Below are 15,598 nucleotides of genomic sequence, written 5' to 3'. Positions count from 1 at the left end.
GAACAGACACTGCACAAAAGAAGATATACAAAAAGGTATCATCATTAGTCACTAGGGAAGTGCAGATCAAAACCTCACACTGGAATGGCTCAAAGGAAAATCTGCCAGCACCAAATATTGATGAGGCTGTGTAAGCTGGAACTCTCGTGTGTTACTGATGGGAATATAAAATGATACAGCCATTTTGGAAGAATGTTTGGCAGTTTCTTCTAAAGATAAACAGTCATCAATCCTATAACCTAGCAGCTCTACTCCTAGGTATTTACCCAAGAGAAATGAAAACACGTGTTCACAAAAAGACTAGTACAAGAATATTTATTGCAGCTTTAGTCATGATCGCTCTAAAAGGGAAACAATACCCATCCACCAGAGAATATATTAAAAAGTTGTGATATTTTCATACAATGGACTATTGATCAGCAATAAAAAGGAGTAAACTATTGATATACTCAACAGTGTAGATGAATCTCCAAGACATTATGCTGAGTCAATAAAGCCAGATAGAAAAGAATACATACCAAATGAGCACTTTTGTGTGAAGCTCAGGAACAAGCAAAATTAATCCATGATAATTGAAATGAGAACAGTGGTTGCCTTTGGGATGTGAGGATTGACTAGAAGAGACATGAGGAAACTTTCTGGAATGATGATTTGAAATGTTCTATATTTTTATTTCATTGGTGGTTACACAGATTCTTTTATCAAAATGTATCAAATTTTACACTTAAAAGCAGTGAATTTTACTTCAATTTAAAAAATGATACTATTTTTGCAATTTCCTGTGAATCTATATTACTTCAAAATTATTTGTTCAAATAAGTACCCTGTGATTTCCGCTTGTTGAAATTGCTTGAAACTTCCTTTATGACCCACATGTGGTTAATTTCTGTAAAAGTTTCGTGTGTACCTTAAAAGAATATGTAGTCGCTGTTGTTGGGTACAGTATTCTAAATAGATTAGCAAGGTTGAGTTTGTTAGTTGTGTTGTTCAAATTTTTTATACCTTTACTCTTTTTTTTGGCTTGTTCTGTGAGTTACTGAGAGATGTGTGTTAAAAATCTTCTACAATCTTTATAACTTTGAACATATTAATCATAGTTTTTTTAAAGACTATATCCTATGACTCTATCTGGGTCACTTCTGGGTGTGTTTTTATTATCTCTTTCTTTCTTGGCCCTCTGCCTGGGTATGCCTAGTAGTTGTTGATTGAATGCAGGACGTTAAAGAATTGTAGATACTGTGGATGATGGTATCTTTCTCTGGAGGGCTTACTTTTGCTTCTGATAGGCAGTTAGAGTATGGCAGATCTCCTTAAACCGATGAGGGACTGAATCGATTTGAGGCTTAGTTCTGGTATTTTTTAGGCTTTCATCCTAGGATGTAGCCTTCAAGGGGATGCATGGGATTTCAGTTAAATAACTGAAAGCGTGGGATATTTACCTGGGCTCCTTCTATTTTTGGTGGGCGCTGAACTCTATTTTTCATTCCTCCAGCATCATGAAGCTGTCAAAAGCTCTGTTTAACTCCCCAGCCTCTTAACTGTTGCTTTCTGCTTGGTTTACATCGTTTATCAATTAGCAGATGCTTAGAAAGGCAGAATGTCAAGCTGGCTTCTCTGCACTTCCCTTCTCTTTGGGATCTCCTCAGGCTTGTGAGTCTGCCAAAAGGTCTGCTCACTTTATGTGCCTCCAAGCAGCTGCTTTCTGCTTGGCTTCTCAGCAGTTTTGCCCTGTGACTCTTAAAAATCAGTGGATGTTTTGAGAGAAAAAGTGGTACAATGACTTAACTCAGTTTTATTTTCCTTCTCCCTAAGATCTTGACCTCTCATGTCCTGGCTGCCTTGGTGGCACTCCAATGCCTTCAAGCAGATTTTAAGAATCCTTTTATCCAGCTCTTCTAGTTGTGTTTGATGGGAAGTTAGTTTGCTACAAGCTAGTCCCTCATAGCCGGAACAGGGAACCCTTCTCCAAGCCCACACAGTGAACTCCTCACAAGGCCAGCCAGCCATTGTCATCCTGAGATTTGAAGTGATTGCTTCCTGTATCATTGCCCCAGAAAGTTGTCTTCTTTTCCTGGGCTTTACAAAGGGCATATCTGAATCTGGGGTTGTTTTCTGGACGTTTCCCATCTCCATTCCAGTTAAAAGCTAGAGTCATCATGTCACAGTTTTTCTTCCAGCATGTTTAGAAGGGATTGTGCTTGCCCTACCCACAGGAAGCCCATCGACCTAATTAACTCTGTGATTGGTATTTGAATAAAAAGGTGCCTTCACTACCTCTGGGGGAGGAATGAAGTAATCTAATGAATACTGCCTTCACTTCTCTGCTAGGTTGAATTTGTGTCTTTAGCTCCTTGAATTTTAGCTAAACTACCATGAAGAATAAATATGAGAATTCCGTATGTAAGAAGCGTGGGAGCCTCAAATTTGTGGATAGGATTCTTTCACCTCCTTCAAAAGTGGGAACAGTTTATGATAAATGCTTTTAAGCCCCTAGAATAATTTTAGGCTAAGGAATTCAAATTTAATATTATTAAACCAAATTGGATACCTCAGCAAAAAACTCTTTTGTACTGACTTCTGCCAAGGAATGGAAAGGAGATTCATTCTGAAGGCGTTGCCAGAGAGGATTGAAGATATACAGCTCTTGATGTTTTGTTTTGTCTCAACAGTTTGCAAGAGCAGTGATTCCCTGGCTGTCTTGACAATGTACCCCATTTCCTGACACACTTACCACTGAAGGTGAATTCTCCTTTTTACAAGAAGGAAATTTTGGTGGAGAGCCATCCAACAAGGAAAGGACGTGTGGCTATCACGACAGGTAAGTCATTTGTTTAGAGGATGGGGAAGGAAGTAGCTTTTGGAGAAAATACTAAGGAAGATTTCATTTATTGTGAGTGGGACTCTAGACATTGATAGTGCATTTTTTGCTAAATATCAAGTTAAAAGATCCTGTCATTGATTATCTTCTTACCAACTGAGTAAATTTGGACAAATCTCTTAAATTCTCTGAGCCCCAGTTCTTTCATCTATAAAAGAAAATGTCATGTAAAAATGTTTTGCAAATGGGAAAGTGTAATATAAAAATGTAATTATCATTGTTTATTGTTTTGTTGCTGTTATGAAATCCTGTGGAATAGTTAGTGACCTTCTGTCTCATGGTGTTTTTGGATCACAGAGCCTAGTACTGTGAATCTGGGGACTTAGTCTTGAGTGTTGGAGTGGACAGCATTCCCCACCTGCCCCCCTGTAAGAACAACATCATAACATTCTTTTGGCTGCAGGTATCTGTTACCTGCTTTTTGGAAGTTGGGGGAAAGGACAGAAGCTAAAGATAAGATCAAAGAAAAGAAAATAACAACTACCTGTATTTGTTGTTATGGCAAGCATTATGTTAAGGATTTGAATACATTGTTTCTTTCAATCCACATACTAAGCCTTGTAAGGTGGGTGTTATCCCTACTATGACATTTTTCCTCAAGAGACAGAATTCCTTAGGGAGTCACTTAAAAGAAGATAAAAATCATTCTGGTTTATCATAATTTGGGAGATATCATTGGATGGTAGGAACTTGAAGTTTTAAATTTTTTTTTAATGTTTTACAATGCGCGTGTACAGCTTCTGTAATTGTGAAGTGGTTAATTAAAAATAAATGGATTCTTAAAAACAGTCTGTTGAGCACTTATTATAAAGTAGGTACTGTTCTGGATGCTTGTTCACGTCAGTGAACAAAACAGACAAAGATCCCTCACCTCATGGAGCTTGTGTTCTAGCAGGGAGGGCGACAGATAACAAATAATGCACGTGATATAGAAATAAATAAATTGCTAGGATATTAGAAGCCGATAAGAATATGGAAAAAAGAAAAAGTAGGGCCGAGTCAGGGGAATTGGGAGTGCTGGGTGGGTGGAAGTACAAATTGCAGTGTTAAATGGAGCGGCCAGGGCTGGTCTCATGGAGGAAAGACAGGAAGTCAGGGGTTAGCCCTGGTGTGTTCCGGGCAGAGGAAGCAACCGATGCCAGGGTCCTAAGGAGGGAACATGGTGGGGCATTCCACACACGGCCAGGAGGCCAGTGAGGTGGAGCAGAGTGAGTGGGGAGGTGAGTTTAGATAGGCAACGTCAGCGCCGGGGGAAATAATGTCATTTCCTTGGTTTAGATACATAAGAAAAGTTACCTTGTTTTCTTCTTGCCTACCTGGTTTATTCTAAATGTGTTTCCTCTGCAATTAAAACACACACACACAATAAATAAATTATTCCTCCACCACTGTTTTAGTTTCCGAGGGTTGCTGTAACAAACTACCACAAACTGGGTGGTTTAAAGCAACACCACTTTATTGTCTTCGAGCTCTGCAGGCTGCAAGTCCAGAAGCGGGGCAGGGCCATGCTCCCTCGGAGACGCGTTGCGGAGAACCTTTCCTTGCCTCCTCCTGGCTTCTGGTGGGGGCCGTCCGCCGTTCACGTTCCTTGGCTTACAGCTGCATCACTCCAATCTCCGCCTCCATAGCCACATGGTGTTCTCCTTGTGTGTTTGTGTCTTCACATGGCCATTTTCCCTCTCAGAAGGATACCAGACACATTGGATAAAGGGCCCACCCTACTCCAGGATGACCTCATCTTAACTTATTACAGTGCAATGACCCTATTTCCAAATAAGGTCACCTTCGGAGGTACTAGGGGTTAGGAATTCAGTATATCTTTTTGGAGGATGCAGTTCAACCCTAACAGCTGCCTAAATAATAAACAATAGGTATTACTATTCCCCTCTTACAAGTGGAGACACAGGCTCCAAAAGCTTAAAGGACTTGCCCAAGGTCAGAGTCAGTAAGCAGAAGCCAGGTCAGTGCGGTTTTACCATGGCACTCCTGCACCCCTGTGGCAGTGAGGTGGCGATGGAGGTGACCGGGAATTGCCCTGGCTCAGGACAAGAATTGTACACGTACGACATCACAGTCCCCGTCCATACTACTTAACCCGAGGATGGCTCCAAGTTGATGCTCTATCTCAGCATTCCTATCCAAGGGAAAATAGATGCCCCCTCTGTAACCCACCGTCCATTTTGCATTTCGTTCTGTAGCATGACAAACACAGGAAACAGATGCTTTTTCTCTTTTTCAGGAATTCTTCCAAAAAAATAATACTGCAATTTCTGTGACGTGTAGAACATCTTGTGACAGGACCACATGTTTTTTTCTCACACAACATGGGAAAAAAAAATATGGCTCTTGAGTCAGTTGGCATATTGCAATGGAATTAGAGGACTTTGAAAGCATTTAATGTGTTTTGCTTTCTCATTATATTTAAAAATTCCTTCTTAATGTGAAGCTTGTCTAGCCATTTGTGAGCCTGAAATCAACACTAGAGCCTTATTTTTAGGCTTAGTCTTGAGGGATACATCTGAGAAAAGGAAGAGACACTAAAACAGAACAGAACACTTTTCCCTGAGTCATAGTGAGGAGTGACATCCCTGGGCCAGGCTGAACATGGATGAATCCACTGGAGTCAGGAGTCCCAGAAGATTGTCTAAATCTTGGTCAAGGAAAGCAAATGCTCAAAGCCAAGCATTAAGTCTGGGAGGCGAGACAAAGTTCTGGTTGGAAAAAATTGTCATAGGGTCAAAACCAGAAAGATCAGACCTATATCACACAGTAGAGTTGGAGTCGGGGGGGAACTGGCCTGGTGGTGTAGCAGTTAACTTTGCGTGCTCCCCTGCCCAGGGTTCGCTGGTTCAGATCCCAGGTGTGGACCTACACACTGCTCATCAAACCATGCTGTGGCAGGTGTCCCACATATAAAGTAGAGGAAGATGGGCACAGATGTTAGCTCAGGACCAGTCTTCCTCAGCAAAAAGAGGAGGGTTGGTGGCAGATGTTAGCTCAGGGCTGATCTTCTTCTTCTTCAAAAAAAAGAAGTAGAGTTAGACAGATGAAATGGTTCAGAAAGTTGGTTGGGTCGGGGTTCGGGAGGCCTGTGTGTCCATGGCCCTGACTGCCCAGTGTGGGGCTGAAAGGGGGAATGTGTTGTGTAAGACCAAGTGGTCCCCTATCTGCTTTTGCTAAATATGGTTGTTAGCCATTTTTTGTTGTTGTTACATAGTCTTTTAGTTTCCTTTCAAGGTCCCTTTTTACCTCTGTTCTCAGTATGTTTTTATTCCCCCTAAGTTCTTGGGCTTCTCTTTGCACTTAACAGCTGACTGCTTTGGGTCTGTGTGTGGGACCGTGTGTTCTTCTTAGTATCAAAAAGAAGAAAAGAACGCTGCCTCTCTTCCAAAGCTGGTTCTACTCTTTGTTAAAATCGATTTTCTTTGATCCTGAACATGTGTGGAAAGAGCAAGGTCTTCATCTTTTTCTACTGAATTAAAGTGACCCACAGTCTTTGTCTGATGTCACCACCACAAAAGGCCACTCCCCAGAACGCAGCTCAGTCCCATGGGTCTGGTTGGGGGTTGGGGGTTGGGGGGGGCGGTCTCAGAGTCTGGTAAACATAGGTGCACCCCATCGACTTTTGATCGTCTAGCCGGTACTTTGCAACTGCAGATAAACAGCTGTTACTCTTACTGCTGCTGCTGCTGCAGACTGTGAAGGGCCAGCAGGTCAGGGGGCATTGATTAGAATTACTTCCTGGCTACAGACATTCTGGGAAGACACTAGGCTTTTCACAAGAAAGGCCAGAAGGTGACAAATATTAGAACTCAGAGACCTATTTAATCGCTCTTATCTCTGTGGAATGGGAATAAAATCCTCCTTTTTTCCCAGTAGGTAGATTGTTGAGCAATGTTGAGTCTTTTAATTATAAAACATTTTATTATAAAATAATTATTCAGATGAAATTCATATAACATAATATTAACCATTTTAAAGTGAACAATTTAGTGGCATTAAGTACTTTCACGGTGTTGTATAACCACTGCCTCTATCTTGTCCGCAAACATTTTCATCATCCCTAAATTACACACCATACCCGTTTGACAGTTACTCCCCATTTCTTCCTCCTCTCAACCCCTGGCAACCACCAACCTGCTTTCTCTCTCCATGGATTTACCTTTTCTGGCTATTTCGTATAAATGGAATCACACAACATGTGACTTTCTGTGTCTGATAGAACGTTTATTTTTAATTACATTTATTTTTTCCGTCTTCTCTGATCACTATGCTGGGAGCGCTCAGGTGCCGCCAGAGTGTTACCATCACTCTAATTAGGACCTCCCAGAAGCAAACCTCTTCAGGAATACCTGCTCCAGTTCAGTTGCTGGTGGATTTCTCTTCATGAGACAAATAGGAGTTTAGAATAAAGTTACTGAGTTTGCAAGCATATGAGGAATTCGACTTTACCTATTTTCCTTCTAACCTGAGGCTCAATCCCCTTCGACATCCTTTCCCCCCATCTGCAATTTATGTCATTGTCTAGTGGTCTGAACACCCATTTATCCCGTCATCCAGATGCACCTGTAATTGATATCTTGGCATCGGGGTAGATAGAGATCATATTGCTAGCCGAGGCAACCAAGCAGAGTCTCCCCCCGGGGAGTTAAATGGATACCAGCCGTTGAAGATGAAAATTTGAGAAATACTTTACACTCTCTTCTCTGGGGAGGCCAGTCGTCCTCCCTCCTCCCTTCTCTCCCCGGTGAAACAGGGGCTGTTCAGGGAGGGCTCCGGGATGCAGGCAGCAGAGGCTTGAAATGAGATTCCTCTCTCCATCTGCCAGACGTAACCCAAGATAAGTTACACAGATGAAGCTGGCAGAGAAATGGGGAACTGAATGGCAAACAAGGTGCTGAGGGGACCAACCTTCTAGATAAATCCTTTTGCAGGAGCAAAAGAGTCTGCTGGTCTAATAATGCAGAACCCAAGAATTAAATGGGTGTAGGGCTAGTGGTTCAGCGAATGCAGCCTCTGTAAGTCTCTTTTCCACAGACCTCCTGAGAGTGTTATTAGCATGCCCTGTGGGATGACAGTTAAATACAGGACAAATTATGACTTGTCTCTCTCAAATGGTGATTATCATGTACCGTATTATGTGCTAGGTGTGACTGAATCATCAGCTATCTGCTCCAAGAATCTCTCTTCTAGGAGCTTGAAAATACCACCTTTAGAGTAACTAATGGCTTTGTCGGCATATAGCCGAGTGACAGGTGGGGGCTTTTTTGTTGATTCCGTTCCCTTCTCTCCCTCCCTCCCTCCTCCTCTCATGTCTCCCTCCGTCCCACCCTCCATTAATGTGTATGGAACTTGTTTTGTGCCAGACACTGTGCTAAGGGCTAAGGCTGTGAACTAAGACCCTGCCATCCAGGAGTTCATGGTCCCTCCCTCCTTCCTGTTATCTCTGCTGCTTTACGTTCTCCTGCTGTTACAGACACCTGTAAGTAGTTGTATCCTTGTCTGTTTCCCATAGTAGGAAGTAGCTTCTAAAGGTCAGAGTCCTGCCTGCCTTGGAGCCGCTGAATCCAGCATTGCCCTGGCAGAACTTTATTGAATTGAATTCAGATATGTAAACAGGTAACCGGGTAAAATGTGATTAGTGATATTTGAGAGAGTTTTGCACAGAATGCTGAGAAGCACAAAGGGCAGAGTAAACAACTGCCATAGGGAGCCAGAGGGCCTCCGGGAGGAGCCATTTGATCTGTCTTGAAAGATGAGGAGGTGTTTGCCGGGCAAACGGGGGGCCACAATCTCCAGAGGTCACAGCTACGACAGAGTGTTTCCTGGGAGGGGCCCTTTGATCCTCTAAATCCTGCCCTTTCTTTCCTTAATGAAACCAGAAAAGAAGTGCTTGATTTTCCACTAGCTTTGGATCCAGCTCTGGGACCATATACGCACCTTTCCAGAAAGTGATGAGCCTTCTTTATTCTAGAGGCTAAAAGCCCCGCCCCCACCAAAAAAAAAAAAATCTATTGAATTCCTTAATGCCTAAAATGCCACCTGCGTATTTTAATCTTCCTTTTCCTTATTGAAATAAAAAATATTTTATTTCCTTTTCTAAATTGGCTCAGGTGGAGCCATGATCCACTTCCATGATCCTTTCACCATTTCAACAGACATACAGTGAACACTTCCCACAGAAAAGGCACAGCTCTGGAGTCCAGCCTCACAAAGGACAGAGATGGTTTCTGCTCCCAGGGAGACTAAAATTGACACCAAACAGGAAGCTAACGTCAGCACAGAAATGATCCTCCTCTCCTGTTTACAATCAAGGCGAAGTCTTTGGTTACATCCAGGCATGCAGAATTGGCATTGAAACTTTTTGAAATAGAAGGCTAATTCTGAAGTTTAGAAGTCCGAGGCACGATGAAGAAAGCTATACTTACCCCTGGAAGATTTACCAGGAAAAGGAAAAAGCATCCTCAGTTGAGACTTTACTGGGTGTAATTTTTAAGAAACCTCAGAAAATCTATTCCATGCAGAGAAATACTCCCAAAAGCAACATTTAAGACAGAACTTAAATTTTATATTATTTGGGTATATATACTTAGGTATTATAAAAGCATCTATCACTTTATTTTCATTTATTTGTGATAAATTTTGGTGTTTTTGTCGGACTTAAGGATTTTCTAGAGCTGGAATCCTGGTTTATAATTCTGATTATCACACAGATAAGGATGTGGCTTACCAAGGCTTGTCCTGTTTTCTTCATCTAGGAGAAACTTAGTGCTTGAGGTAAGGCTGCTCACCCTGATGCTGCCACTTCAGAATGCCCTCCCTCTTCTCTCTCTCTTTCTCTCTTGTCATTGGCCTAGCTGTCCTTAAAGGGAAATTCAAATGCCAGCCCTTCCATAATTCATTCTCTGACACCCCACTCTGTACACGTGATTCGTTTTTTTCCTCTGTATTGCCACAGCAGCTTATCCCCGCCCTCCCATACACACACACAGAACCAGACATTTTCTACCTCCTCTATAATTTTTGGTAAATATGTTATATCCCCTGCTAAAAAATGATAATTTCCTTGGAGTCAGTGATACTTTTCTTATGTCTTTTTTTTTTTTGAGGAAGATTAGCCCTGAGCTAACATCTGCTGCCAATCCTCCTCTTTTTTGCTGAGGAAGACTGGCTCTGAGCTAACATCTGTGCCCATCTTCCTCTACTTTATATGTGGGATGCCTACCATAGCATGGCCTTCTGAGTGGTGCCATGTCCGCACCCAGGATCTGAACCGGCGAACCCTGGGCCGCCAAAGCTGAATGTGTGCACTTAACCACTGTGCCCCTGTGCCGGCCTTCTTATGTCTTTGTATCTCATTCTCTCCTCCCTCATCCCAGAAATCTAAAACGAGGCAATAGGGCTGTGTTCCTTCTGGATGCTTGAGGGGAGAATCCTTTTCCTTGCCTTTTCTTTTGTTTTTTTTTTAAAGATTTTATTTTTCCTTTTTTTCCCCAAAGTCCCGCTGTACATAGTTGTACATTTTTAGTTGTGGGTCCTTCTAGTTGTGGCACGTGGGATGCCACCTCAGCATGGCCTGATGAGTGGTGCCATGTCCGCGCCCAGGATTCGAACCACAGAAACCCTGGGCCGCCGAAGCAGAGTGCACGAACTTAACCACTTTCCCACGGGGCGGCCCCTTCCTTGCCTTTTCTGGCTTCCAGAGGCCTCCTGCCTTCCCTGGCTTGTGGTCCTGTCCTCTGTCTTCAAAGCCAGCAGCCTATCATCTTCCAGTCATTTTCTCTCTCTCTGACTTCTGCTTCTGTCACCATATCTCCTCCTGTGACTCCGGACACCTTTGCCTCCCTCTTAAAAGAACGGTTGTGATTGCATGAGGCCTACCTGGAAAATCCAGGATCATCTTCCCATCTCAACATCCTTCACTTAATCACATCTGCAAAGTGCCTTTGCCAGGAAAAGTATACATTCACAGTTCTGGGGACTAGAAAGTGGCCATCTCTCGGGACCATTATTCTACCTACCCTAGGACATGTGTTCTTCTGTACTTAGGGGAATAAGCCCTTCATCCTCAATAGAGATCCGTGGAATACCACAACCACCACTTACAACATTATTTCTAAGGGAAAATGATTTCTGAATTGTGGTACAAAATAAATTCACATCTGTGATACACAACCATGGTTAAACTGTGAACTCTTTTTTTTTTTCTTTTCTTTTTTTGAGGAAGATCAGCCCTGAGCTAACATCTGCTGCCAATCCTCCTTTTTTGCTGAGGAAGACTGGCCCTGAGCTCACATCCGTGCCCATCTTCCTCTACTTTATATGTGGGACGCCTACCACAGCATGGCTTGCCAAAGGGTGCCATGTCCGTACCTGGATCCAAACCGGCGAACCCTGGGCCGCCAAAGCAGAATGTGCAAACCCAACCGCTACGCCACCAGGCCAGCCCCAAACTGTGAACTCTTTGTATAGCAACCTCAGCAGTTATAACAATAACAACCACTAATGGCCATCTTGTACATGAATCTGCTTAAACTGTCTTCTCTCACCATCCCAGATATATAGCCCTTGTTTGCACAATACATCAGACAAATCGTATGATAGAACTGCCCAGTAGGATTTTTTTCCTGTCAGAGTTTTTTTAAGATCTTTTAAATTGTACAGTCATGTGCTGTATAACAACATTTCAGTCAACCATGGACTGCATATACGATGATGGTCTCATAAGATTAGTACCGTATAGTCTGGGTGTGTAGTAGGCTATACCATCTAGGTTTGTGTAAGTGCACTCCGTGATGTTCACACAATGCAGAAATCACCTAGTGATGCATTTCTCAGAACATATCCTCATTAAGTGACACATGACTGTATATAAATGTGACCCCACTATACACTGAAAGAAGAGCAAAACTCATCATTTTGTAATGAGTTTACTGTTTGTTCAAGAAGGTGTACTGTGCTGGCAGTCTTAGTTTTAAGCATGTCACGCCCACTGCCCAGTAAGCTGCTGCACCATCTATTCAATACTGCAGTCACTAAGTAGAGCATGATACAAATGTTAAAATGGAAACATAGTATCTGAGGAGGTTAATAATGTTGTGAAGACTTGTGGGAAGAAGTTGACCGTGAGGAGGAGTAGAGAAAGGAGATGAGAGATGAAAAGAAAGATGACGAAAGGATAGAAAAATGACTTGAAGTCTAACATATGTCACGTTTTAAAAGACTTTGGTTCAAAAAACATAAACATTGTCCTATGCAGAGGAAACCAAGGAAGATATTTGATTTCAAATAAATAGAATGAAAAGACTTTTTCCTGGTCTCAAAAAAGTGAACATTTTCTTACAAAATATAGGCACAAACGATCTTTGAAATTCCATATGGAATTGTATCAGCCGTTAAAGGGGAGTGGCGTAAGATTGATTAATACCAGGCTCCCTTCACTCCACACGAACAACACTATCTCCTACGGCTGTGAGTTCCTCCAGGGCAGGGCCAGGGTCTGATTCATCTTTGTGTCCCCAGGCCCTAGCACATGGTTTGGCATATTGTCATCATGTTTGTTGAACACCAAGTAAAATGATTGCCAAGTTAGTCCCTTCCTGCATAACACAGCACTGATTCATTTGGAGGAAATTATTTAAAAGAAGTTGACAAGAGAAGGAATGTATGAGAAAAGAAAAATTAAAAATATATTATGAAGTAGGCTATTGAGATTTTCAGAGGACATAGCTGGAAATTTTCTTCATTCCTAAATTGTTCGTTTCACTATAGCATATAATTTTCCATCAAAAAACGTATGCACTATGAGCAGACAACAACAAAAGTATATTGGGATTCGGATGTTGATATTAAGGAGTGAGAATCATTCATTCCTCAACTAAATTGCAAATTGCTACTTCTTGTATGCCCACTGTTGTATACATAATCTCAGGGAGGCACTTGCACATAATCAGATTGGCAAATACTAAATCAAAGAATGCTTATGGGCTACTTTGTTTTATTTAGAAGATCAGGAGGAAGAGTTTCTATTTTTCATATTCCAGTACTGGAGCATTCTTGATCCCGCCTCTGTTGAGATTATCAATTTGCTAAGGACAGATTTATGACTTACGCTTCTTTTTCTATCCCTGATTTGCATAGTTTGATATTGTGGGCTTCATGGGCACCCAGTAAGTAAAATATATGGAAAAATATACCAGTATGAGCACTGTAAAGTTAGCGTGGGTAGGCACAAAATGATTAGAAATACATTCTCATATATAGTAAACTATATTGATGTATTTTCCAAACTCTTTGCTAACGTTCCATGATCAGATGGGTAGACTGTAGAAGACAAATTCACAGGCAATACTTTACAGGATACAGTGGCAAGAGATACTATAAAAGAAAACATGAAGCTGATTTCAGGTCAATCCAACAGAGGACATTTGTAAGTCAGGCCCAGGAAATTGCATTCAAAAGCAATATTGCGGCATTCACAGCAATATGACAGTGATAACAAAGAAAAAAGTAGCAAAGCTTCAGAATAACCAGTTCTTCAGTGGTGATGGATTTAAGATTAGCACTAACAGAGTAATTCAGCTAAGAAAGCAGCTAAGAGGTACATAAAAGGAATCAAAATTGAATAAGGAACCATTAATGTTATAGCTTATGTTTCACAGGTAAGCAAAATGAGAAGTAAAATCATAGGAAATCGGGATAGTTCTCTGAAAGTGAGTTGACCTCCTCCAGTGGTTCGAACCTCCTACACAGATCTGGCTAAGTCTAAATGGAGACATGACGTTCATGCTGAGTCTGTGTTCATTATTGTAGCGACAAATTCAAGAACGTTAAGAGAGGGATGGAAGTAATAAATTTAGGAATTTTTAAAGGAAGAGACTCTTAAGTTGTAATGTTGATGAAAGGTGTAAGAAAATTATTCAGTTTTGTCTTTCTACTTGAGATTTTTCATGGATGATATGATTCCTTTAATAGAAGAAGACTTTGGAAAGGAACAGGTCGTGTAAAGGATATTTTGAGTTTAAGGAAATACTTAATGCTGTGATGGAGAAGCAGGGAGGATGTACACTTTGCTTACTACAGCCACTGTGCCAGGATATGGGAGTTTCAAGGTGTACAGAAGGGTGTAGTCAACACATGGCTGTAAATATGTAGGAAAAAGATGTACGCAAGCTTCATGGCAAAATGTTGTAAGAAATAGCTGATAAAGCTATACAAATTACAAAGATCAAAAGTTTAAAGTTTACAGAAATGCAAAGAAATGAATGCTTCAAAAGTGTGGTTGGGGTCTGGCCCCGTGGTTTAGTGGTTAAGTTTGGCACACTCTGCTTCAGCAGCCTGGGTTTGCAGGTTTGGATCCCAGGTGCAGATCTACACCATTTGTCAGCCATTGGCACAGATGTTAGCTTGGGGCTAATCTTCCTCAAGCAAAAAGCAAAAACAAAAAAAGAGGAAGATTGGCAACGGATCTTAGCTCAGGGCTAATCTTCCTCAGCAGGAAAAAAAAAAGAAAAAATGTGGTTGGTACTTGAAGAAGTGTGAGAAAGATTAAAAATATATGACATTAGGGTATTAAGACAATTTAGGTGATTACTTATACCAATAGGAAGATGAGTGCTAAAGGAACTGTGGGTGTAAGCAAGAAAAGCACATGAAGTTTAATTTTTCTAAAGAAACAGAACTTAGAATGGAAATGTGTTATATCTGGTAAAACAGGAAGATAAAAATTGACCTTATATAAATTCAAATGTTTAAAAAATTATTTTTGCCTTAGTTTATCAATTCAGGATATTTTTCCCCTAATAAACAACCTCTTTGAGAATGAATATCTACAAAGAATTTTGAGTTACTTGGAAAATAATACAGGAAGAAAAGAAAAATCATCATCATCTTCGTCATCATCATCATTATTATTGTTTTATAAACCTGTTCTCTCACCCTGAAAATATTATGAGAAATTGTACTGGAATAGCAGAATACAAATCTTTGGATATTAGAGAGCATTTCTGAAACAGAAGAGATGAGGTGTGAGAGGATTGTAAATTTGGCAAGATACATTTTTCTTAGGCATAGTTTGGGAGTTACGCAGTTTCAAGCAGTGTAAACATTGACTTTATTAATACAGTGAAAGAAAGCATATCTGAACTCACTTACCTTTCCTTTTCAGGTGTGAGGAATACACTGAACTTCTCCCTCAGGGCAGGGGTCAGCAATTTGATCGAGGCTGTAATTCAGTGAATGTGCGGTTTTTATAGACTGTGAAATGCCATCATAATCTCAGTGTTTTATTACAGGTATCACTTTGTTCATCTTTTACATTTTATTACATATTATATGCACCAACATGATGAAAGGTAATGTGCTTTCTTTCCCTGAAGTCGGAGGTGTAGGACAAAATTGATGGCATAAGGGTAGGGCACTTTTTTTCCCAGTTTCATAAGGTTTGTGCTCATAGACTGCATGCTGTACTTTCTATTTCAGTAACATTTAACAAAATCATGGCCATGGAGAAAACTAAACTTACACAGAATGTCCACAGTGAGGCTCTGAGTGCTGATGGTTCAGGTATGGTACAAAGGCTACCCTGAGTTGCAAATTAAAGAGACAGAAGCCATCTTTTCCCTGTTGTTTTTAGTGTACAAAAATACCTGGATTTAACCATAAATAAGTGGTACAGTAATCTCAACTGTCTAGGACACAGTGAAGCACCCAGCTGTAAGG

The 15,598-nt window shown here is 41.1% G+C and overlaps 1 protein-coding gene across 15 annotated transcripts in view; it reads left to right on the top strand.

The window, feature by feature from the left end:
• Positions 1-15,598, top strand: part of CRACD (capping protein inhibiting regulator of actin dynamics) — a 308,280-nt gene that overhangs the window by 124,739 nt on the left and 167,943 nt on the right. For all 15 annotated transcript variants that reach the window (XR_011538724.1, XR_011538726.1, XR_011538725.1 and 12 more), the window contains one exon: positions 2,670-2,818. The gene's annotated coding sequence lies outside the window, so the exon portion shown is untranslated. The remainder of the gene's footprint in view (positions 1-2,669; positions 2,819-15,598) is intronic.

This window comes from Equus przewalskii, chromosome 3, assembly GCF_037783145.1.
Source record: "Equus przewalskii isolate Varuska chromosome 3, EquPr2, whole genome shotgun sequence".
Lineage (NCBI taxonomy): Eukaryota > Metazoa > Chordata > Mammalia > Perissodactyla > Equidae > Equus > Equus przewalskii.
The sequence above is the reverse complement of the archived record's forward strand: the minus strand, read 5'-3'. Positions and strand labels throughout refer to the sequence as shown.